Source organism: Neophocaena asiaeorientalis, unplaced genomic scaffold (genome assembly GCF_003031525.2).
Source record: "Neophocaena asiaeorientalis asiaeorientalis breed wild unplaced genomic scaffold, Neophocaena_asiaeorientalis_V1.1 scaffold407, whole genome shotgun sequence".
Taxonomy (NCBI): Eukaryota; Metazoa; Chordata; class Mammalia; order Artiodactyla; family Phocoenidae; genus Neophocaena; species Neophocaena asiaeorientalis.
In genome coordinates, this window is record NW_020174060.1 from 536,328 (window position 1) to 560,990 (window position 24,663).

At 49.4% G+C, this 24,663-nt stretch overlaps 1 long non-coding RNA gene across 1 annotated transcript in view; it reads right to left on the reverse strand.

Moving 5' to 3' along the window:
• Positions 1–6,186, reverse strand: part of LOC112405920 (uncharacterized) — an 18,639-nt gene extending 12,453 nt beyond the window's left edge. The window contains exon 1 of the long non-coding RNA XR_003004455.1: positions 5,530–6,186. This is a non-coding gene — a long non-coding RNA (uncharacterized LOC112405920). The remainder of the gene's footprint in view (positions 1–5,529) is intronic.
• Positions 6,187–24,663: the final 18,477 nt, after the last annotated feature.

The window sequence follows — 24,663 nt, forward strand, 5'->3', positions numbered from 1 at the left end:
AAAAAAAAAAAAAAAAAGAAGAGAGGAAGAGACGGGGCATAGAGAGAAAAAGGAAGGAAAGATTAGGGTCTCACTTCTTACATTTTCCTACAGGATCTAGAATTAGGAGTATTTTCTGCCCCAAGCCACAAAGATCTCCGATTCCACACTGGAATTCCTGGCTGTGATCCATGTCAACAAGAGGGAAGAAGTGTCAGCATGAGAGTGAAACCCAAATGACCTGGCTGCTGGCCCTCCGAGCTGAGTGTCCATGGCCCAGCAGGAGGCTCCGAACTGGCCGATCAGGTCACTGCAGGAACAATTTATAGCCAAACAGAATTTGGAGAGATTTAGACTTGACCGTAAGCCTGAGCCGATGCCTGAGTTCTCACCCTTAGGGAAGCTAATTAGAAAGGATGAGAAAAAGGCAACTGGTTACAGAATGGGGCTTTTTCCGCATCCACAAATCTTTTGTAAAGCACAAAGCTGAAAACACGGAGTACCCCCATGGATTGGAGGGCCTGAAATTTCATGTACTGCCTTGACACCTTTGGGCGTCACAGGGCCCCAGAGGCCCAACCATGAGTTCCCAGCTGTCTCCTGTTCGCGCCCCCCAGCAGGTGGGAGAAGGTTCCCATACAGCTCGCTGCACTCCACCTGGTCCTTTTGGGTGTCACGTACCTGCCGCTTGCTGTCCTGAGCCCGGGGATGGCAGGAATGGCCCACACCAGCAGGGCCAGTTTTCCTCAATCCTCATCCCACCCTTGCCTGGCCCTGCCCCAGTGCAGGGAAAGCAGACCCTGCCCATTCCCAGGCCAGGACCCATGGACCTGGGATCCAGCAGAAGTGGGAGGAAAAACTTTGAATTGGATGTCAGATAAGAGTTTTAAATCAACTTGACAGGGTGTTTAATACCCGAACATAATCAAAAACCAATGGTGGGGGCTCCCCTGGTGAAGCAGCGGTTGAGAGTCCGCCTGCCGATGCAGGGGACACGGGTTCGTGCCCCGGTCCGGGAAGATCCCACGTGCCTCGGAACGGCTGGGCTCGTGAGCCATGGCCGCTGAGCCTGCGCATCCGGAGCCTGTGCTCCACAACGGGAGAGGCCACAGCAGTGAGAGGCCCGCATACCACAAAAAAAAAAAAAAAATCGATGGTGGGATCTGCTCCCAGGTTAAGGCCAGGATGAAAGGCCCAGCAGACACGGCTGTGGGGAAACAGAAGCCCTGGGGCACTTAGCACAGAGATCCATGAAGTTAGGGACCTGGTGGCTTGGGTGACAGAGGTGCTACGAAACAAGCCAGGGCAGGCATTCCAGAGACAGCAGTTACAGGAGACACGTCCAGCCCGGGAGTGGGGGACAGAGGGAGGAAGAGGGGTTCCCAGACCCAGGGGACAGGTTCACCCCTGGAAGCTGGACCCTGTGGGCATCTATCCACAGATGGAGAGGGATGGGGATGACCCAGTCTCCCAGCAGGGCCTCCCGCTGGTGGAACCTGCAGCGTGGAAGACACAGCCGCAGGGCCTGTCCCCAGAGAGACAGACAGAGGAGGGAGGGAGAGGAAGTGTCCCAGGACCTGCACGGCAGGTGGAAAGGCAGCAGGTGGAAGCCTCCATTTCTTTCTTTTTTTTTTTAATTTATTTATTTATTTTGGCTGCACCAGGTCTTAGTTGCTGCACGTGGGATCCTCCTTGAGGCATATGGGCCTCTTAGTTACGGTGGCATGTGCACTTTTTTTTTTTTTTTTGCGGTACGCGGGCCTCTCACTGCTGTGGCCTCTCCCGTTGCGGAGCACAGGCTCCGGACGCGCAGGCTCAGCGGCCGTGGCTCACGGGCCCAGCCGCTCCGCGGCACGTGGGATCTTCCTGGACAGGGGCACGAACCCGTGTTCCCTGCATCGGCAGGCGGACTCTCAACCACTGCGCCACCAGGGAAGCCCCGGAAGCCTCCATTTCCACTTCTCGCCCCTTCTGGCTCAGACTGTTCAGTAAGTTGGCTCATGTCATGTTGGCCCCCAGGAAACAGGACCAGCGGTGCTCAAACAGGGCTGCCAGGGTGGTCTGACCCAAGTCACATCTATGAAGCTAATGTCCAGGAGGAGGACCCTGGCCGCATCTTTTGGGGTAGGCAGACTGCAGCCTGGGCCGTGGGTGTGTCCTGTGATTTGCCTCCCATGTGGCCAGATTGGCCCACGGTCCTCTGGCGACTCAGACCCCAGAATATAGGGGCTGCCTGGCACGTCTCTACGTGTGTTTGGTTGAGGGGGAAGATGTACCGAAGAGGGAGACCGTGTTATATACACCTTCCACCATCGGATCCGTACCTGCCGAAGGCTTGGACCCTAGGATGGGGGGATTGGTCCTATGCATTTCCCCCAGCTCTGCTGGAAGCATTGCTGCGGGGCTCCCCCATGCCAGGCTCGGCAAAGCTGCTGGCGGGGCAGCAACAGAAGGAGAAGCACGGGAAGAAGGAGAAGCTCTGAATGGAAAGAGACACCGCCCCACCAGGAAACTTCCTGGACCATAGAGAGAAGAGAGAACAACAGGTTCCCCCTCCCTCCGCTCCCCCTCCCACGTAAAGCAGATTGTCATTTTGTCTGTGGCCCCTCCTCTACCAGGTGGAGATACAAATAGGAAAAAGGGAGAGAGGACTAGATTGCTTTACAGAACGACAGAGGATGAAGCCAGAAGATTTAGGGAAACAGGAACCTGTTGCTTTGAGAGGCCTTCCAAGAATGGGGCACAGATTAAGGCAACCCCAGGGCAGGGAGGGAGAGCTTCTCTGGGAAGGAGGGGCAGGGGAGGGGGTGGTGAGGGACCTCCTGGCCCACACGGGGGAACCCCTGTCTCAGAGCAGAGTCAACAGGTGTAGGGTTTCTTTAAGATTGTTCTCATTTTTCTCATTTCAAGTATAAAAAGGAGAAAGAATTACAAAGCAGAGCCTTCCCGGTGGTCTGGGTTCTGATTCCAGGGAAGCAGGACTCTAACCCCAGGGCCCCTCAGGCTGGAGCGTCCTCCCCAGAGGTAGAGAGCCTGGGCCAGCCCAGCTCTGCCAATAAGCTCTGCCAATAAGCGCCATGCGGTGCAACTCACACACCCCTGAGACTCAGTTTCCTTGGCTTGACACTCATTCCTTCCTTCCAGCCTGAGGGTCACAGCTTCTGGACTGGGGGTGCCCTTCGTCCCCCTCTTCCTGCCCCATAGACCTCATTCCCTCTTCCAGCTCTATCTCCTCCATACTCACTGCCCCACTGCCCTTGACCCTGGGGCTGCTCTGTCTGCCCTCTGGCTCTCCTCCTGCCACCGCATTCCCCAACCCCGGCCTTACAGGTCCCCTGCCCCCGCCTCCCGGGAAAAACCAAGGACCTACATCAGTCTGCTGAAGTCCACCACTTCCTAGGTGACATTGACCTCCCCGCATAGCAGGCGTCTCATTCCTGCTCCCAATTAAAGCTGGAGAAGCCATCTTCCTGCTCTTGGTATCTGTGCTTCTCCCCAAAGCCTACGCTGTCTTGCTTTAGTGACACAGGGCCACACTTATTACAGAGGCCTAGGCGGCAACACAGTGGTGTCCCAGGCACTTCCTGTTCCAAGTGAGGCCAGAGAGAGAAACTGGGCCCCGGGTTACACACCGTCCGTGACCAGACTGGGTGTAAACCCATGTGTCCAGGTACCAGGGGTCTTTCCACCAAATCTCTGGAATTTCTAAACCTCCAAGACTCGTTTTTGCAATTTGAACTCTACTTGGGACATGGTTGGCCATTGAGGCTTGTACCAGCGGTCAGCAGAAGGAAGCAGCCAGCAGCTTGCCCACTCCAGCCCACTTTGCCTGTGGCTACAACGGCTACAAATCCATTTGTTCGCTGCGGCTGGCAGGTTAGGCTCCCTTGGTGTTCATTTCCCGCTCGGAGAGGCAGTGAGTCATCTCCCTCCCGCTTCTCCTCCTTTAACTATTGCTCTGAGACCAGAGTCTGCGGGAGGAGAGGTCACATGGAATCCTTTATTTAGTACAGAAGTTCTCGGCTTAGGGGCGGGAGGACCCAGCGGGGTAGCTAGAAACAGCCTCATTAGTTCTGAGAACACACCCGGGCCAAAAAACTCAGTGCGGCTGGGAATTCCTGGAGTTCTCAGAGGTCCACTGACGTTCAGGACCCTGGAACACTCATTTTGTTGCTGGCTAAAAGACGACTTGGGGTTGAGGTCAATTTAGCAAGCTGGGGTGCAGACCATTGGGAAAAGCCAGACAGCCCAGAAAAGCATCCCGGCTTAAGCAGCTTAACGCCGTGCTTCTTTGAAAGGCGTGCTGTCTGCCGTGTGTCCACCAGGTGGCACAGCACACCTTAGCTGTCAGCTCCCACAGGCAGCCCGGTGTTCACGGCCAACCTCACCGAGACTGGAAATGCCCACAGGTACAAGGCTAGAGCTTGACCAATAATGTGCTCATTTGGACTACCTAAGTTCAGCCACATTTAACAGAAAAATAAAACAGTGGCTTTGGCGAGAAAGAAGCTATATTTGTTTCTATGTGAAAAGCACCCTGGGCTGGTATAGGAGCTCCACGAAGGTGCGTGTCCAGGAGGCAGCCTCCTTCCTCTCCAACACAGACCCCTAGGATATGGCCCTCAGCCTCCTACTCCAAAGTGACTGCTAGAGCTCCAGCCATCACATCTGAGTACTATGCTGTAGGATAGAGGAGGGGAGAGTAATGCATGGCTCCATGCTCTAAGGAGCTTTCCCAGAATTCAGAGACATCGTGTAGTTCTACTTACAATTCATTGGCCAGATAGGGAGGCTGGAGACTGGAATCTTTTACCTGAACATCACTACCCCCCGATAATTTCAAGGTTCAGTTTGGAAAAAAGAATCGGCCACATATTAACATAAGACGCTGAAAATTCCTTTGTGCCAACGCAGCATACTCTCCAGCCTCTTTATGGATATGATTCACAAATGTGTGTCCCATGTCCAGATTCTTCTCCTCAACTCCAGGATCTGCATGTTTACCTAAATGTCCTACAAGAATCCAAGCCAGCTCACCACCTTCCCACCCCAGTCCCCGTCCACCTGCTCTTCCTCCCGTGCTCCCAGCTCCAGGACTCCATCCTCAAGTCCCCCACCTAAGCCAAGAACCGGGAAGCCATCCTGGACACCCTGCTTCCCCTACACAAACACCGTCTCCATCTCTTTACCCTTAGACATCATCTTCTTAACGTTCCTGGACCACACCTCAGAGACGGGGTGCAGAGGCTGCCAGCCCGGATGCACCCGAGCTTAGTAGGAAACACCAATCCCTGAGGAAATAACTGGAAGTCTTGGTGGGGCTGCAGAGAACCCCCTCCCGGGGGGCCGGGGTGCAGCAGGGGTGGAGAGGGTCTGGCAGAGACCGGGGGTCTAACAGAGGCACAGAGTGGCTCAGGCAGGGAGGGAAGGGCTCAGGCAGGGTGGCGGCTTGAGCCGAGGCCCAGAGAAGGGAATCGTGGTGCTCTGCGCTGGGAACTGCAAATTCCTCTGTGGCTGGAGCGGGAGAAGAAGGCGGGAGTTGCCACCTACCGTTCCGAGGGCCCTTGAGATTTCCTTGGGGCTGATGGGCCCTCGGCAGTGCTCTCCGCAGGGCAAGACGATGGATCTGTTGATTGTACAAGATGACAGCCAGGAGGGTGGGTTCGAGAGGAGCAAACGTAGAGGCAGAGAGACGATTTACCACTCAAAGTATTCATGCCAGAGACAGAAGACGCCAAATCAGGCGGGGGCGGGAGGGTTAGAAGGAGAGGCAGATTCCAGAACACTCCAGGAAGTTAAGCACCGGGCATGGCGATGGGAGGTAGAGAAGGATGGAAGGGGAGCAGCTCGCGGGGCTTCCAGACTGACTGTGGAGATGGGCCAGCACCCCCCAACCCCACCGAGCGGGACCCCAGGGTGGGGGGAGGGCAGGGAGGAGGGGGGCCTGCTGTGGACGAATGGGGAAGAGGACGTAGGGCCAGGAGCACACACAGAACTGGACCCCTGGGTGGAGAAAGCCCAGCTGGGGAGGGCGGTGGGGAGGTGGACAGGCAGGGGTGCAGGGGAGCTGAGAAGTGGGACGGGAGCCTGGGGGAGAACTCATTCCAGACAGTGGGGGCCAGGTGGGAGAGAGGGCTTGGAAAGACGAGCCAAAGTGAGACACTGAGGCTGAGAAAATGAGAGACAGAGAGACAGAGAGAGACAGAGAGAGAGAGAAACCACAAAGAGACAGACAGACACACAGACAGACAGAGCCTCTCACTTCAGCTCCTCACAACCACTCATATCTGTCATTCTGAACTACTCAGGACTCTTCTGGTTGCAAGTGATAAAAACCCAGCCTGAATCAGGCTGAGGAAAAAGAGACAGGCTTTGAAAAGCCATCTGGGTGGCGCTTCCGGCAAAGGCGGGTTAAAGGACCAGACCTTGGAGAAGGACAGATCCCCTCACACCCGGGACCAGCCCGCCGCCAGAGGTCAACGTCCACGCCTTGTGCCTGAGCCTCTGCGGGGAGTCCATCCCCCCAGAGGGAGCTCTCCACGTGCAGGGCTCACGGCCCCCAGACTGACGGGAGGTGATGCTGTCCCCAGGGCCAGTTTACAAACTCCCTGGAAGGACATCTATTGGCCGGGATCCATGGACCATGAGGCAGTGGGCAGGATCTGTAAGGAATCTGCGCCCACACTCAACCTTACAGTTGGGGTAGAAAAGGGCAGTGCCCGGGAGAGTGTGCCGGACACCAGGGACAAGAAAGGCAATGGCGGCCCTCAGTCAGATGGCCCCGAGCAGAAGCCCCGCCCCCAACCGAGGCTCCTCCTTCCTCCCCCATCCCTCTCCCTCTCCCCTTCCCTCTCTCTCTCTCTCACTGTCTTCCTCTCTTCTCCCCTCTCCTCCTCCCCTCCCCCCCTCCCTGCCCCGGGCTGGGAGCCCCTCTGCTTCTCCCAATCTGTCTTCACTCCCTGTCTACTTCTCCAGCCCCGTTTTCCTCTAGACTTTGAGGCCCTCGCACACTTACATTTCTGTTCCACCATGACATTTAAGATTCCCATGGTTACCTATGCCCAGAGCTAAACAAAACCCTAATCTAGACGGGGTCTGGCCAGTGCCAAGCGTGGCAGGGCCGTTACCTCCAGCTCTGGGCACTGGATTTCTTCTGAGACAGCCAAAGACAGCGCTAGCTTTCTTGGCCAACTTGTCACAGCTGAGTCACACTGAGTTGTTTGTTTCCATAAAACATGTTTTAAAGGTTATAAGAGTAATCGTGTGCTCATTGGAGAAAAACGTGAAAACATAGAGAAAAAATCACCTATAACGCTTCATTTTGATACATTTCTCTCCAGTCTTTTACTTATGCAGATTTTAAGACATTGTTAAACAAATGTTGACTTAGTTTGTGAAAGCTGCAGCTTTCCCTTAACGTTTTATCAAGAGCCTTTTGCATATCATTCAAAGTCCTGTGAAAATACTTGAATGTGTTACTGATTTTCCTTTCGTGGTTACAAAGCCAATAGCTGACAGTTACTACTCTCTCTCGAATGCTTTTGCGGATTATTTTATTTAACAACCTACTAAGTAGCTTCCCCGGGAAGTAGGTACCCTTATTTTCCCTATTTTACAAATGAGGAAACTGAGGCTTAGAAAGGTTAAATAATTTGCCACGGTCACATAGCTAGCAAGTGGCCGGTTGCAGTTTCAAACACAAGACAGCCTGATTCACAGTGTTCCCTCCACGTCACCTCCCATCTAGACACTGGACCCCACAGGTGTGCCCAGGTGATGTCTGTATGTAGTAGGAAGTTGTCATCATCTCCACCTGGGCCGAGCTGCGATGGAGGACAGGACAGCAATGGAGGATGCTTCCCATGAGTAGGGACATCCTATATGTGTTTGACATGTGACTTGGAAATCTTTAAATCACGAAGTTGCAATGTGGATCCAATGGCTGACGTGTGGCTACACCACGTGGGCTGGAGGCACAGGGATGGACAGCCCTTCCCAGCACAGAGTCACAGAGTAATTCGGAAAACCAGAATTCGAATGAAACCACCTCAACTTTTAAAGGCTGTATGTGAAAACTCCACAACAAACATCATACCTAATGGAGAAAGTTTAGAAACATTCCTGTTAACATTGGTAACAAGATAAGGATGCCTGTTAGCACTGCTGTTATGTAACAAAGAACCAGAGGTCCCGGCCAATGTTATAAAACAAGAAAAAGAAATAAAGGTGTAGGAGCTGGAAGGAAAGAGCTACAAGTGTTGTTATTTGTGATCAATATGATAATCTACATAGAAATCTGAACGAAGTATTAGCACTGAAAAGAGGGTTATTGGATGAATGTAAGATCAACTTACAAAGGTCAATAACACATTCTCTATACCACAATAACCACCTAGAATATAGTACAAGATAGGGTACCATTCATAATGGCAACAAAAGCTATAAAATATATTTAAATATGACAAAAAATACATCACTCTCAACAGAGGAAAATTTTACCTTCTATTAAATGAAATAAAAGATCTAAATAAATGGGACAGGGACTTCCCTGGTGGCACAGTGGTTGAGAGTCCGCCTGCTGATGCAGGGGACACGGGTTCATGCCACGGTCTGGGAAGATCCCACATGCTGCAGAGCAGCTGGGCCCGTGAGCCATGGTCAAAATCTCCCTCTCCTCGTATCCAGGAGGCGATCAAGAAAGAGTTGTTCTGCCAGGGACATCTGGGCGATTCTGTAGAAGTGGTGGGTTGGGGGATGACCTTTGTCCATTTGCTAATTACAACGTTTCCGTCACCTGTGAATGTATGGATTTTGAAAACCATCACTAGGAGAGACTGGTACCAAGGCCTAGGATATCCTGGTCCCACAAGACACTTCATGGAGTTATAACAAGTGAATAGAAGAGGGCACGAATCTTCTCTTTTTCGGCAGAAAATTTCAACTTTATTTGGCCAATGTGTCCAACTCCGATATTGTGGTAGAAAAGCCTGAAGACCTGTCAACATGTGATTCGGCTCAAGCATCCTTGGCAGTCTTCCAGCCTGGAAACGGAGGGTCCTGGTTCTGCCTGGTGCAGGCCTCAGGCCACCCTGGACATCACAGAGCAATGAGGACCCTGGCTCGGGGAAGGAGGGGCTGCCAGGCCTGTCCTGGGCCCAGCCGCACCCTCCAGTTTTGGGGGCCCTTGTGACAGAGGCCTGAAGTCTCCGTTTAACCAAAAGATGCAGGAGCCACGCTTGGCCACGGCAACAACGCACGAGGTGAGGGACCCATCCAGCCCGGCGTGGTTCCGCCCCACACAGGGGACAGGAGTCTCCAGGGAGGCCAGGCCGAGGTGGAACAGACACCTTAACATCCAAAAATGTCTAAAAATCCCACAGATGGAATTTTTTTTAAGTGATAGTATAAACCTAACAGGAATGAGGCATTGCCAGAGTGAGATACGGAATCTTCTTTTAGTCTTTATGTCTTACACTGTTTCACTAGAAAACTTTGCATGCTAGCTACTTTACAATATCTCTGTGAGAGATCAGAGGAAGCCTGCTTCTCAATTCCCCTGCGAGGACAGGAATACTGAAATCCATCGTCATCACTGTCGATCGACTTGGGCAGAAAGAAGGGGTGCAGCTAGCCTCCCTGGAGAAAAGCAGTGATGTGTTTATACCCATTAAGTGTCCTGCAGCCTCACCTCTTTTTGCCTGCCTCTCCTAAGTGGGGAGAGTGGAGACAGGTGGGGTGCTGGGTGCTGTGCAGAGAGGCCCCTTCCACAGAGAGGCTGAATGCCACTGAGGGTGGGATTATTACTCAATGTGTGCTTTATTGGAAAATAAAGGGATTTGGTTAAGAAAATCCATTCTGACTATTGTCTCTCTTAGAAAGTGGAACCTTGTACGGTTTCATAAACAGAACCCCAGTTGAGCCTGATTTGGGTCTACGAAGAAGGAAACCTCCCCTGAGAGTGGTTCCAGAAAGGTGAGATTTGGACTCTGGTAGTTTCCTAGGACTGCCATAACAAAGGACCACACACTGGCTAGTTATACAACAGAATTTTCTTTTCTTACATTCTGGAGGCTAGAAGTCCGAGATCAAGGTGTTGGCAGAGTTGACTTCTTCTGAGGCTTCTCTACTTGGCATATGGCCGGCCGTCTTCTCCCCATGTCCTCACATGACCTTCCCTCTGTGTGTGTCTGGGTCCTAATCTCCTCTTCTTATAAGGACACCAGTTATATGGGATTAGGGCCCACCCATATGACCTCACTCTATCTTAATAACCTCTTTAAAGGCTCTATCTCCAAATACAGTCACATTCTGAGGTACTAGGGGTTAGGCCTTCAGCGTATTCATTGGTTGGGGAGAGGTGGCATAATTCAGCCCATAATAAGAGCTTAAGAAATGCCGCAGAATCTTGAACAGCTCTCGTGGAGCATTTATTAGAGAAAAGGCAGTGGTTAAACCACTCTAAGCCATGTCAGGCCCCACTGAAACTAGAGAGCTTAAACATGTAGAAGGACAAGTCAGCAGAATGACCTTGGAATGCAGGGATCACACAGTAGGAAGCAGTGTGGTCTGGAGCGCATGAGTGAGACCTAGGCACACTTGCAGAACCCTCAGAGCCAGCAATCCGCTTCCAGGGATTTCTTAGGAGATAATCAGAAAAGTTCCCAAAAATATTTACCCAAGACATTTTACTACAGCCCTATACAGAATATCAAACATTAGATACCAACTGAGGATTTGTTGGCTAAATTATAGTAGACCTAATTAAACAACAATATTTGAATATTAAAATAGCTACAATTAATAATAGAGATCTATATTTAATCTGACAATAGAATGGATTTTCTAAACAAAATCACAGGAATGATGTCCACAACTGTCAAGTGAATAGCAAGTTACAAAATGCAAATCCCTTTTATGTCAAAACTGTAGTATCAACATTTGTATTACATAAACGAACATCTATGAGGACATTCACTACTGTGCCAGCAACGGTTATCTCTGGGTGGTAGACTTTAGAGTGATTTTTTTCTTTATTCTTTATGATTTACGTTTCACCTGAATTTTCACAAAATATAGGAGTTATGTTTATGATCAGAAGAAAACCAAGAGGCATCCCCAGGACATGACCACCAAGGAGCCTCATAGATGCATCACCTTGTGAATTAACCACATTCTAGAGTCTTGTCTGCTTTGCCAGCTTAGAAACTCCACTTAGACCCTGCACCAATGAAGACTATATTCTGCTCTAAATGGTAAAACACCCAACCAACTTTGGCTTAAACAGATAGTGGCTTATTTTTCTAACAGTCTCTGGAGGAAAGCAATTCAGGGCCCATGCAGCTGCTCATGGATGTCATAAGGAGCCAGAGGCCCCTCTACCTTCTTTCTCTGACATCCTTGGGTGTGACTTTTGTCCTTGTTGTCATAAAATGGCTGCTGTACTTCCAGACATCACAGCCACGTTCTAGTAGATAAAAGCGGAAAGGGCAAAAACACTTTCTCCTAGTAAGGCTTTCCTTTCATTATCCAGAAAACAAACACACTCCGAGGGACTTCCATCTACGTTGCATTGGCCAGAACTGTGGTACGTGGTTACCTTCAGCCGCGAGGGAATCAGGGGAAGTAAGAATTTTTAGGTGGACACATGGGATTCTATTAATAAGGAAGAATGGAAAATAGATAGGAAGGCAACTGTCCGTGATGCACAGTACCCATGGGTGATGTGAGCAGGGAACATTTGATATTTCCCAACTTACATAGACTAAGATATTAACCAGACACCAACGTCTTCATTCGCAGAGCAGGGGATCCCATTCCAGTGACCAGAATTCGCACGCTTCCCACCAGCACATTCTCCTTCCCAGTATCAGGGAAACAGGAAGTGAAATTATTCATCTAAACACTGCTTGATGAACGTGGAATCAGATTAAAGGCAGGCGGCTATTACCGGAGGATGTTTCACCCAAGCCGACCGGCTGTCCCATGACCTGATTTTTCATAGTGCTCAGATTCAACGTCCAGTCCCCCGACTGTACCGGACAGATGCTGTCAGCTTTCATCTCTCTGATCCCCCATTTTGCATCTATGCCCAAATCCCCTTTTCTCCTGTCATATTATTTCTATAGCTCTGCTAATGCCATCTCTTTGGTTTGTGTTTGACCCAGAAGCACTCTTACCATTGGTCTGACAAATGGCCTCTTATCCCATTTGTGTTGATTTTATCAATCAAGCCCTCGGAGCCTTGAGGGGCTCCCCCACTTCCTCCCCACGGGGGTAACCCAAGGTTGAAGCTCTGCGAGCTAATGAGATCAGTGGCTTCAGGCCACTGGTGAGGGCTGTGGTGCCATTTGTTGTCAGCATCTCAAAATTACACCCTATAAGGAGTTACTGAAGTATTGGGCATTGTTTTGCCTGGAGAAGAAGAGGTTGAGGAGACTAAGGCATCTGCCTAATATATCTGAGTCGTTGTCAGGGGGTCGGTGAAAGAAGAACTGGAACCAGTGAAACAAAAAAACAAAAACAAAACTTTTTTTTTTTTTTTTTTTGCTGTACGCGAGCCTCTCACTGTTGTGGCCTCTCCCGTTGCGGAGCACAAGCTCCGGACGCGCAGGCTCAGCGGCCACGGCTCACGGGCCCAGCGCATGTGGGATCCTCCCGGACCGGGGCACAAACCCGCGTCCCCTGCATCGGCAGGCTGACTCTCCACCACTGCGCCACCAGGGAAGCCCAATTTTTTAAATTTTTAATAAAATCTAGCCATCTTGCTATTTGTTAGCTGATGTGGTGAAAAATATTTGTTAGCCACATCTCTACGTCTGAGAGTCCGTTTCTGTTCTGCAGGTAGGTTCATCTGTGCCATATTTTAGATTCCACATATAAGTGATATCATACGGTATTTGTCTTTCCCTTTCTGACTTATTTCACTTAGCGTGATCATCTCTGGTTGTATCCACGTGGCTGCAAGTGGCATTATTTAGTTCTTCGTTATGGCCGGGTAGTATCCCATTGTATATATGCAGGGGACTATATTCAATATATTCAGTATCCTGTGATAAACCTGATGGAAAAGGATATATAAAGAGAATGTGTGTATGTGTGTAACTGAGTCGCTTTGCTGTACAGCAGAGACTGGCACAACACTGTAAACCGACTCTACTCCAATAAAAAAACATAAAAATATTTGTTAGGAGTTAGAACAACACTTAATCAAAATAAAATTATATATCATACAAAGAAAAGAAAAGAAATAGAACCGATGGATGGAATCTGCAAGAAGACACGTTTAGCCTAATAACAGACATTGTCCAGTAAAGAAGAACACGCTCCGTTCTTGGTCAGAGGTCCATCCATCTGGGATACAGTGGAGGGGTTTTCATTTTGTATGGATATAATGGAATATTCCAAGAGTAAGGAATTCATATTTAGCACTAGCCCCGATTCTTTCCCACAGTCTTTCATTCCTATAACCTTTTTCTTATTTCCTTCATTTCTCTGATGTATTTAGTTATCTCTTTTAGAAATGTCTTTCGTGCTGCAGCCTCGACACTACGTCCTCTAGGTGATCCCAGGTCCTCCCCCCAATCCTGGCCTGAGTCTGAAAGGGTAAGAACCCTTTTTCCTGATATTACAGCTGAGGCAATGTTGGGATGCGCTACAGGAATTGTTATGAGATAATAATTCAGAGGAAAATGAAAAGGCAGAAAGCTATCATGCTTACGGAGTAAAGAACTGAGATGTTTGCTCAGATATTGGTGCTCACCAAATATGCCTGTGCCAGTTCTTCAGTGTTTCTCTGGGAGCTGGGCATGGACACTCAGCCTAGAGCCTCAGCTTCCTGTCTTGGCAACAATTTTATAAACAGCTATTCTCCGTATTGAATCCCTCTTGGACTGAAATAGCTGGAGCTGCTCCTTTTGTCTGCAACTTAAGTCTGCCCAATACCCCTGTTAGAGAAAGGAATAGACGGAAAGCAGACTAGACAGATCTAGTTCCCAGAGGAAGAGGAGAAATCCAAGGGAGGAAGACCAGAAGGGAAAGAAGAATGTGTTAAGATACACAGAAATGGAAATATACGTGCAGTGACAGATACAAGTGCCCAAATGATCCAAAAGCACCATCCATTAGAGTCCCAAGAAGATGTTCCATATAAGAGTAAAAGGAGGGCTTCCCTGGTGGCGCAGTGGTTGAGAGCCCGCCTGCCAATGCAGGGGACGCGGGTTCGTGCCCCGGTCGGGGAAGATCCCACATGCCGCGGAGCGGCTGCGCCCGTGAGCCATGGCCGCTGAGCCTGTGTGTCCGGAGCCTGTGCTCCGCAACGGGAGAGGCCACAGCAGTGAGAGGCCCGCGTACCGCAAAAAAAAAAAAAAAAAGAGTAAAAGGAAGTCCATACGGCATCTGGCCTTGGATTGCTAGGAACAGTGACATGAGGTTGAGAGATAACTGGCTGATGATGTGGAATTGAGAGGCCGACTTGCTGTGAGGTTGATTCAAAGTTGGTAGGAGTTAGTAGAAGATGAATAGGAGACTGCTGAGAATGGTAGGGGACAGTGAGGGACAGACTGCGTAATTATGAGATCTAGAGAATAAGCAGCTACCTCTACCAGACCAGGCGGCCTCAGGTCGCAAACGTTCAATGTGTGATGTCCAGTAGAGTGAAAGCTCCTGGAAAAGCTCCTCAAATCCTTTCAAAATGATGTATAAAGGCAAAGGGCACATTAATCTGGCATAAGACCAGGTCAGCAAGCTAGGAGACTCCTCCCACATTCACTGTGAAGCAGCTGCCGATGTTCCAAAGACATAGAACGCTGTCCAGCAATGATGGATTGGAATGGAGCTGTTGTTATTGTTACTACTGTTGTTAAAACAAACTGATGAGAGCTAGGCCTTGGGGTGAACAAAGGAGAGATGGTTATAACAATTCTATTTATAAGCCAGAAAAGTTCTTTGGGATATTTCTAGACTGCTGAGAATTTGGCAGTCACCCCCATGCAAGAGCCAGGACACCGAACTATGTACATCCAATTAATTAAATAACCAGTGCATCCACCTGGATTGGTGGATGTGACTGATTTACTCTGAGCTGCCAAGTGAGTGCCTGTAGGCAGTGGAATAATGGCCCCAGACAGACAGAGAAAATTTATAGCTCTTGGCACCTATTCTGACTCCTTGCTTCCTTCTCTGCATGTGTGAGGGTTTCAAGCTTTTTAAAAGAAGCTCAATTATAGGAATTCAATGGTCAGAAAAGGGAGCACAGAACAGTTCTTTCTGGCTTCCCACCCGCTGGGTCCGGAGATAGAAGGCTTCTCTATGACAGCTTTTCAGATTACGGGCTTCCTAAAGGATGGCAGGGAATTAGGCCCCAGCCTTGTGCAAGGGCTACGTGACGATTAGCCCAGAGGAGACCTCCAAGGGCACAGTGGAAACTCAGGAGGAGTCCGGAGCTGACTGGAGGGCACTTGTCTCTGAGGCCCTGGATGAGTCATAAGGCACATGCCTCTTGATGCGGAGACGGGAAGAGCTTAAATCTTCTGACTCCCTTCTTCGGGAGACATATTTCTTTCTCTTTACCCAGGAAATCCGCCTATTGATGCTTATTTAGCCTAAGACCCCTGTACTGAGTTGAATAGTGTCCCCCAAAAGTCCATGTCCACTCTGTACCTGGGAATGTGGCTTTATTAGAAATAGGGTCTTTGCAGAGGTAATCAAGGTAAAATGAGGTCATATTGGATGAGGTGGGCCCTAATCCAATGACTGGTGACCTCAGGAGGAGAGACACAGACACAAACAGAGAGAACATCGTGTGAAGACAGAGGCAGAGATAGGAACTGTGCAGCCACAAGCCAAAGACTGCTGGTAACCACCACAGCTGCAGGAGAGGCAAGAATCCTTCCTTAGAACCTTCAGAGGACGTGTGGCCTGGAGAGGACATTTCTGACACACAGGATACAGTGGTTGGTTAGCATTTCACTAATACCACCAGGTACGTAGCTACATTTAAAATTTCCTAATAATTTCAATTAATCAAAAGGATGGGAGATGAATATTAACGGCCCGTATTTTTTTTAACATCCCCAAATCTCCACAGCAAAAGAGAACAGAACTGGAATAACAAAACCAAAACTTCATGGGCAACATCTACAGCAAAAACGGTGACAGTGTATCCCCACGAGCCCAAAAAATGAATGTTTAAAGGCAAACGGCTAATAGCTGCTGGAGCAGCGTGATACGAAGAAGTGTTCAAGAGGATGACAAGGAAAACCAGCTGGCCCTCTCTCTGCTGGTCCTGAGAATCATAAAAACACAACTCAGGGGCTTCCCTGGTGGCGCAGTGGTTGAGAGTCCGCCTGCCGGTGCAGGGGACGCGGGTTCAAAAAAGCAGTGAGAGGCCCGCTTACTGCAAAAAAAAAAAAAAAACACAACTCATCTGATACTTTTCTAGGTACTTACTTCTGGTCAATCTGAGAAAAGCAATCAAAATTAGGAGGGGGTTTTGAAGGCTGCAAGTCGTAGGTGAGAAGAAGGGACCACCACACCATGCCAGAGAGACCTGGGCCCGTGAACTCGCAAAACTAACACCAGAGCTCCCTTCAAACCCAAACCCAGCGCTGAGGGGGAAACTGCTAAGAAAAGAATCTGAATTGATCAGGTCAGGGCCCACAGGGGCAGAGGGAAGAGAAGGCCCAGTTAATAGTGCAGAACGGGTGAGAAGACAGATCTCAGAGCACAGGAGGCCATATTTTATGAACCTTGGTGAAGAGAACGGAAACAAACGCTCTGGAGTCGTGAAGTTCAAAACAGCTCTCTTGGTCCAAACTTCTCCTCCAGAAGTACAGAAAATTCATTTTACTTGAACATGAGCAGTGGAAGATAATTTCTTTCAAATATCACAGTAAGTTAATTTAAGAGAAAAGATGTGAGGGGTAATGAGATATCCCCACAGCCCACGAAGACACAGCAGAATGACGTGGCCAGACGCAGAGGAAAACTGATCACTTCAAAGGGACTTTCCTGGTGGTCCAGCGGTTAAGACTCTGCGCTCCCAATGCAGGATGCCCGGGTTCCATCCCTGGTCAGGGGACTAGATCCCGCACACCACAACTAAAGATCCCGCATGCCACAACTAAAGATCCCACATGCCACAACTAAAGATCCCACATGCTGCAACTAAGACCGGTGCAACCAAATAAATAAATAAATATTAAAAAAAAAAAAACTTGCCACTTCATATTGCAAAATGAGCTAAAATAAATAAAAGGAAAGGAGTATGAAAGAACATCGTGAATCAGAATTAGAAAAGTTCAGAAAGGAAGTGATTGAAGAACAAGAGTGTGTGAAAGAAAAGGGGGGGAGGGAGAATGAGATACGAAGTAAAATGACTTTACTAATGAGGACAAAGCCAGACTGACAAATGCACATAAAAACAGCGGATAATGTCTTAAGTGAAACAGATGAAAAAGGGAAATGTTTCAGTCAAAAGGAATGAGTAAGAAGATGAAATGATTTCAAGAGAAAGTGGCAATAGATATAGGCAAAAAAATCAAATATTCATATAATAGGAAACCTCAAGAAGAAAACCAAAGCTATAAAACAGGAGAGTACTCAAAATCAAAGTTTAGAGCCTTTTTCCTGAGGTAAAAATACTTGAAACTGCACTTAATGTCCACCCAGGACAGGACACACTTCGCTGAGACATACGCTAGTGGAATGATAGGACTTTCAGGACGAAAAATATCTTTGGACGTTGGTTAAATAGTCCAAGTCACTTATAAAGGAAAAAGTATAGGAGTGCAGCTGATGTCTCAGCAGCCATACCGTATGCCAGAAAGCAGTGGAGTGAAATATTTGCTACTCAAGGAAAGAAAACGGGAACCAAGCCAACCTTTAAGTGTCAAGACCATAGACAGACTGCTGTAAACAGTCAAGAATTCGGGGGCTGTTACTCTCATGAGCTCTTAATAAGGAATCCACGAGAGAGGAAGCTTCAAACAACAACGCTGACTGGAAAGACATCAGTGTGAAACCGGGCAGCAAGCTTGGCACCAAGACTAAATGACAATAATAAGGGACAACATAGGGAAGGAAATGGCTGTGCTCCAACACGGTGGATATAATACAACTCTCACGAACAGGGGAGGGAGAGCGTGGGAAGGTACATAAGAAGCAGAATCAGGGACATCCCTGGCGACGCAGTGGTTAAGAATCCGCCTGCCAATGCGGGGGACACGGGTTCGATCCCCGGGCCTGGAAGATCCCACATGCCACGGAGCCGCTAAGCCCGTGTGCAACAACTACTGAACCTGCTCTCTAGGGCCCGCAAGCCACAACTACTGAAGCCGGCGCGCCTAGAGCCCGTGTTCCGCGACAAGAGAAGCCACTGCAATGAGAAGCTCGCGCACCGCGACGAAGAATAGCCCCCGCTTGCCGCAACTACAGAAACCCGCACGCAGCAACGAAGACCCAATACAGACAAAATAATAATAAATTTTTTTTAAATAGCAAAATAACTCAGGAACCAACCTGGATAAGTTCTCTCGAAGATGGAAACGTGAGCATCGATAAGAATAATAATTACAAAAGATTGAAATATTTTTTGCTATCCATGAACTTTGGATACTTTGGGGGCGTGCCAGGGAACCGTATTTTGAAAAGCTGGTAACAAAGGGAAAGAATCAAGCACTGATAGTGCCTTTAATCTATGAACTGCAGCTCTGGGTAACGAAAGAGTCGCTCAGAGTGTTTCTCTAATTAAAGAAGTCTGGCTAATAAATGGACAGGGAAGGTAGAATGGGAAGATCACCATTCTTCAACCCGTGCTGAATGAATGAATATAAGCCGTGGTCGTTAAAGGCTGTAATATCACAAAGAGAGAGGCGACCAGCTACTTGTGTGCCTCCTGTTGGAATTAAAGCACCGCCCACTAGGGAAGAATCCTGCTAGAAAACTAAACCTGAGGCTGATAAAGGCTCTAGCTTTAACTACCAACTTATGAGAAATATAGATGACAGAAAAAAAAAGTTGTGTGACCAACCTGATTTGCTAAGGACTTCCGGATTCGAGCACAGGGCAAACTGGGTTGATTGGTCACCCTAATGTTAAGCTACATCATGTGGACAAAATCAGCAAAACCCAGTTGTAGAAAACTCTAGAAGACAAAAAACCTAGATCCTTTAATCAAAACCAAAAAAGCAAGGGAAAAATATGGAGGGAGACGCTGTATATTAAATGGTACTTTTTTTTAATTTACCAGAAAAGATTTATGAAAACAATACGAAAAGAACAAATCCATCGTTTATAGATCACTCCCCGTACTCTTTGATCTCCCTCTGGTCTATGTAAGGGTGTGCCAGTTGGTCTAACTGGACCCTCCTGCTATAGTTGGTCCATTCTGCTCTGAACTGAATGTCTGTGTCCCCAAAACTCATATATTGAAACCTAATCCCCAAGGTGATGGTATTAGGACGTGGGGCCTTTGGGAGGTGGTTAGGTCATAAAGGTGGAGCCCGCACGAGTGGGGTTAGTGTCCTTGTGAAAGAGGCCCCCCAAGAGCTCCCTCGCGCCTTCAGCCACGTGAGGGCAGCCATCTATGAACCAGGAGGCAGACCTCGCCAGACAGAATCTGCCAGTGCCTTGATCTTGGATTTCTCAGTCTCCACAACTACGAGAAACACATTTCTGCTGTCTACAAGCCACCCGGTCTGTGGTATTTTTGTTACAGCAGCCTGGACATACTAAGACTCCTCCAGCCCCTCACGGACCTCCGGGTGCTGGCGTCCGAACTCCTGTTGCTCCCGCATCTCATTCCCAGGTGCCCGCACAGAGCCTCCAGAGCTGCAGTTCTAGCGACCCCGCCCCACGCACAACTGTGCACCAGTGTGGCTTCAGCTGAATTGTCATCAGACTGGCCCCGTCTGAGGAGCCAGGGGACAAATGGGACCCAGGTTCGGATTCCAGTCTGTGGATTCCTCTTCTATGTGGGACAGTTTTGTGCCAGAAAGATTTTAGAAAGTAACGTAGTGTTGGGGTTAACTACTGAAGCCCCTTTTCAAGCTCCCCTTTAGAGCAAAGAGAATGCAACACGAGTCCAGAAAGCCTCTGTCTTTCTTTGCAGCAAGAAATGGAAGTCCCACCCTTTCAAGATTTATCTGGGGCCACCGTCTGGGTGTGTGGGTAGCTAGTGAGATCAGAATCCCAGGTGACCAGAGAGCACATGGGTGGCTCTAAAAGGAAATTTCTTCTAACTTGAGTTTACCTCAGTCCCGGGCTATAATTCACGCAGGACGCTGGTCCCATGTGGGGCAGCTTCCAGCGATCTTTTGGGGAGAAGGGGTGGAGAGGACTTGGAACCAGAGACCTGACAGTTAGGGGAGCCTCTGCTACTGAAGAAAGGGGGAACACTCTCCCCAAATTACCAGCTGTACTGGACCAGCACAGAGCTGGAGGAAGGACAAGGCACAGACACACTGTGCCCCCACGAGTCAGGGGGCATCCTGCACCCAGGGAGAAAATCAGGAATTGAGAAAACTGCGGAGAGACCACACTGTGGAGAGGCTGAATGGGGGGGGACTACCAGGTGGGTCACAGCTCTTTGTCACCACCCCCTAGACAGCGGGCCTCCCCAGTCCCATCTGTGAAGACCCCACAGGGACGCCCCACCATGCAGCAAGTCCAAAAGGATGTGTGGGCTTCCCTGGTGGCGCAGTGGTTGAGAATCCGCCTGCCAATGCAGGGGACACGGGTTCGAGCCCTGGTCCGGGAAGATCCCACATGCTGCGGAGCAACTAAGCCCGTGCGCCATAACTACTGAGCCTGTGCTCTAGAGCCCGTGAGCCACAACTACTGAAGCCCGCGTGACTAGAGCCTGTGCTCCACAACAAGAGAAGCCACCCCAGTGAGAAGCCGCGTACCACAAAGAAGAGTAGACCCCGCTCGCCGCAGCTAGAGAAAGCCCACATGCAGCAACGAAGACCCAACACAGCCAAAAATAAATAAATTAATTTATTTAAAATAAATAAATAAAGTGTATGATTCGATGTTTTTAAAAAAAATAAAATAAAAGGATGTGACTGTTTTCAGGCAAAAAGTCTGGGAGAGGACAGGTCATCATGCAGGAGAGCGTGTCCACCCACACTGAAGAGGCGTCCCCCTAAATCCCAGCTCTGTGTGGCCGGCACACACAGCTCTTACGGCTAAGAGTCGTCACCGGATGGGGCAGCATCGCATGTCACAGGAACGTCACAGACAAGTCTTCATGGAGAAGTTCAACTGCGAGGCTAGGCTTGGCAAGAGTGAAGGACTCGAGAAGGAATACAAGAAGCTCTGTTGGGCCCTCAGAAGGGGGACCTTCACTATCTTCTTCCATTTCCCTCCCGTGTTTCCAGCTGAACTACAAGATACTGAAGGCCGTGGCTGGGTCTCATACAACCGCTGCTGTGATCAACCCAGCGCCCGGCCTGCAGCAGGCTGTGGGTCAGGAAGCCATGTTGCCCTTAACTCTCCGGCCTTTGGCAACTCTTCCACTGAAAATTAAAGAGAACACACTCTGTTTTTTAAGGGGCTTTTTTTTTTTTAAGGGCCTTTCTTGACTTTCTAACATTCTGGGTGGCACTCAAGAAAAATATTTCACTTGAAAATTATCCCGCTCTTCGTTGAGGTCAAGCTGTGGGAGGCTGTGGTCGTGAAAACCCCAGACAGTTGAGTTTGCTCTGCTTGGAGTCTAGGCCAACGGGCCAGGACCCTCAGCCGTGCTGCCCAGGCACCCGGGGAGCTAAGCAGGGTCTAGAGCCAGGGGGACGCCAGCCGGGGAGGACAGAGCGAGGAGAGAGAAGTGCTGGTCCCGTCGGCGTCCGTTCCGTCCCCCTTGTCCAGCACTTAGTCCAAGGAGCTGCCTCTTTTCCAAGGTCGCTTGCAGCTCTTCCTCATTTTACGCATTTCCAAACCACGAACTGGACAGTGACTCAGAATATTCAACGTTGGCCAGTCAGTTGGCAAAAAGTTAGCAGGAGACCATGAGGACTCTGTCCTCGACAAGCAGCCCTTTGCCCCTAACCCTTCCTCAGGGCCGTGTCTGATGTGAGGTGGGTCTCTAATAAGCAGCGGCTCCTACTATCCCTTCCTGAACCCACCCCTTCCAAACGCCCGAGGTCCCACGAGTCTGTGCCTCTGCGAGAGGGAAGCTAATTGGCTCGTGAAGAGAACTTCCTGAGACCGGAACAGCTCAGGCCCAAACCAAGCGTTGACTGCACGCCCTTCAGGATGCCTGTGTGGAGGGACAGCGGCAGAGCCGAGCGGTCCTCAGATCTGCCCCTCTGGGCTCTTCGCCTCCCACTCTGCTGTTTACTTTGCATTTTCCTCACCTCCTCTGTAACCCCCCATCTCTTCCCCTAGATGCCCTCATTATGTATCACTAATTATTATTGCAGGGACACTGTTTGCTAATCAAAAAGAAGGAAGGAAGGAAGGAAGGAGGGAGGGAGGGAGGGAAGGAAGGAAGGAACAAGAGCTCTCATGCCACAACTAAGGAGCCCACAAGCCGCAAATAAGGAGCCGGCGAGTTGCAACTGAGGAGCACACCTGCAACAACTAAGACCCGGCGCAACCAAGTAAATAAATAAATATTAAAAAAAAAAAAAAAAAAAGGAAGGAAGGAAGGGGGAATTCCCTGGTAGTCCAGTGGTTAGGAAGCTGCACTTTCACTGCTGAGGGCAAGGGTTCAATCCCTGGTCGGGAACTAAGATCCCATAAGCCACGCGGCATGGCCAAAAATAAAAAGAAAAGAAAAGAAGGAAGGAAGGGAAAAGAAAGCCAGCTTTACTGCAGCCCCCTCTCTCCGCTAGGGGCACGGGTAGCTCACTCTGGGTCTATCGGGTGCGTGTCTGGATAGCATCCCTATAGTCTGGAAGGGCCTCGGAAGGAGAAGAGTGGTGCCCCGGGCAAGGTCAGCTAAGAGCAGCCTGGAGACACTTGAACGGATCTGCCCAAGGTAGTGAGGGTAAATGTGGGGCAGGCCAGGGAAGTGGGAAAAAGAAGAGGCAGAGAAGGGTCTTCAGAAAATGGGAACTGACCAAGAGGGTCTTGGAAGGGCTAGGAAGGAGGTCAGCCAATGAGAAAGTCATCAACAAGGAAGCAGCCAAGAATTTAGGACTGGAATGTCTGAGATCATCTTTTAGGCTGTTTTCTGGGCTGTACGGGGAGATGACTTCCCCAGTGTTCACAGTGACCTCCAAGATCTTTACTAATCATCCGCTACATGCCACACCTTTAATTAGTGGCGCTTTGGGATAATGAAGAGGAGGGGTGTCCACCTTAAGTCAGAGTGTCCTGGAAGAGAGGTGGCAGCAGACACACTTAGGGGACAGGTGTCTCACAGGTCACACGGCAGCTAGCCTAGAACAGAGGCCTCACCCCCAGGGCATCCCCAGAGACCCGGGGAGCCACTAGGCACACCCTACTCTCCCCTGGATGGGGCACCAGCCACTTCTCAGCACCCTAGGGGAAGGGCTCCCTGGGGGCTGGAGGACGGAGGGCCTCTGGGTCATGGCACAATCACTGTTTAACCTCGTCCCCCCAAGCTCCTTTCACCGGCCCTGAGAATAACGCTTCTTTATGGCCGCTCAGAGCCTCACATCAAGCCAAACTTCCCTGCAGGACAGTCACAGTTCCGGGGGCCCAGGGAAGATTGACTTTAACTAAAGCTCTCTACTCTCATTTTCCCATCTGCTAAGGGTTTCATTCCACTTAGGCCTCTTGAGACCATGAGATCAGCTTCACTTGACCTTCCTGGTGTCCCTGACCAATGCGTTCCCTCTGCTTCCCCAGCTGTCATCACCTGGCAGAACAGAAAGAGGAAGCCAAGCCGTTACCCTCTCCAGTCTGTTTCCCTAATGACTGAGTTTCTTGCCAGTTAGCATCTAAGCCTTTTGCAGCCAGACCTTATGCTATTGCTGATTTTAAAATAATGGTAAGACAGCTGAGCTAAATTCTTCTGCTCTGGTTTCTAGGCGATGGCTCTTGCCAACTTCCAACTCACTTATAAGGTGTGATTACAAAATAATGAAGCTGATTATTTAAACAAATGCCTCAGAACACGTTCTTTTTTTTTTTTTTTGAAAGACAGAAGTTAGCCAAAAAGAAAGGAAAAGGGCTTGACCTGTACTAGACTTTTAGAAAATAAAGTATCAAGAATCACTTTATTTTAAATGCTACTACAATAAGATGATCAAGATAAATTGAGTCTTTACAGGGTTTAGTAACATGCATCTATGCGGCTTAAAAAAACCTGTTACTATTCAGTCTTTTACTAAATCTTATTGATTTTTACACCAACCACTTTTTTGTGATATACAATTATCTAAAAGTGTTTCCAAATAATCACCTTGAAAGGCCCTACGATTCAAATTTGTTTCGACATTTTTGAGCACTTGAGATAGACTAGACCCACTACTTGTGTGATTTGATGGTCCCTGTGTGGTCGGACCACCGTGTGAGCCCTGTAGGTCACCCTGAGCAGCCAGGCTGAGCACCCTTCAGTTCCCACTGGACTGGCCACCACTGCGGAGAAAGGTGGATCCCTCAGACCTGAGGTTGAAACAGAAAAGCCCTACGAGAAATAGCTCTCAGCCTTGACCATCAAAGGACAAATGAGCGGCCACACAGAGGACCGTGGGCAGGAGCCCTCCACGCAGAGGC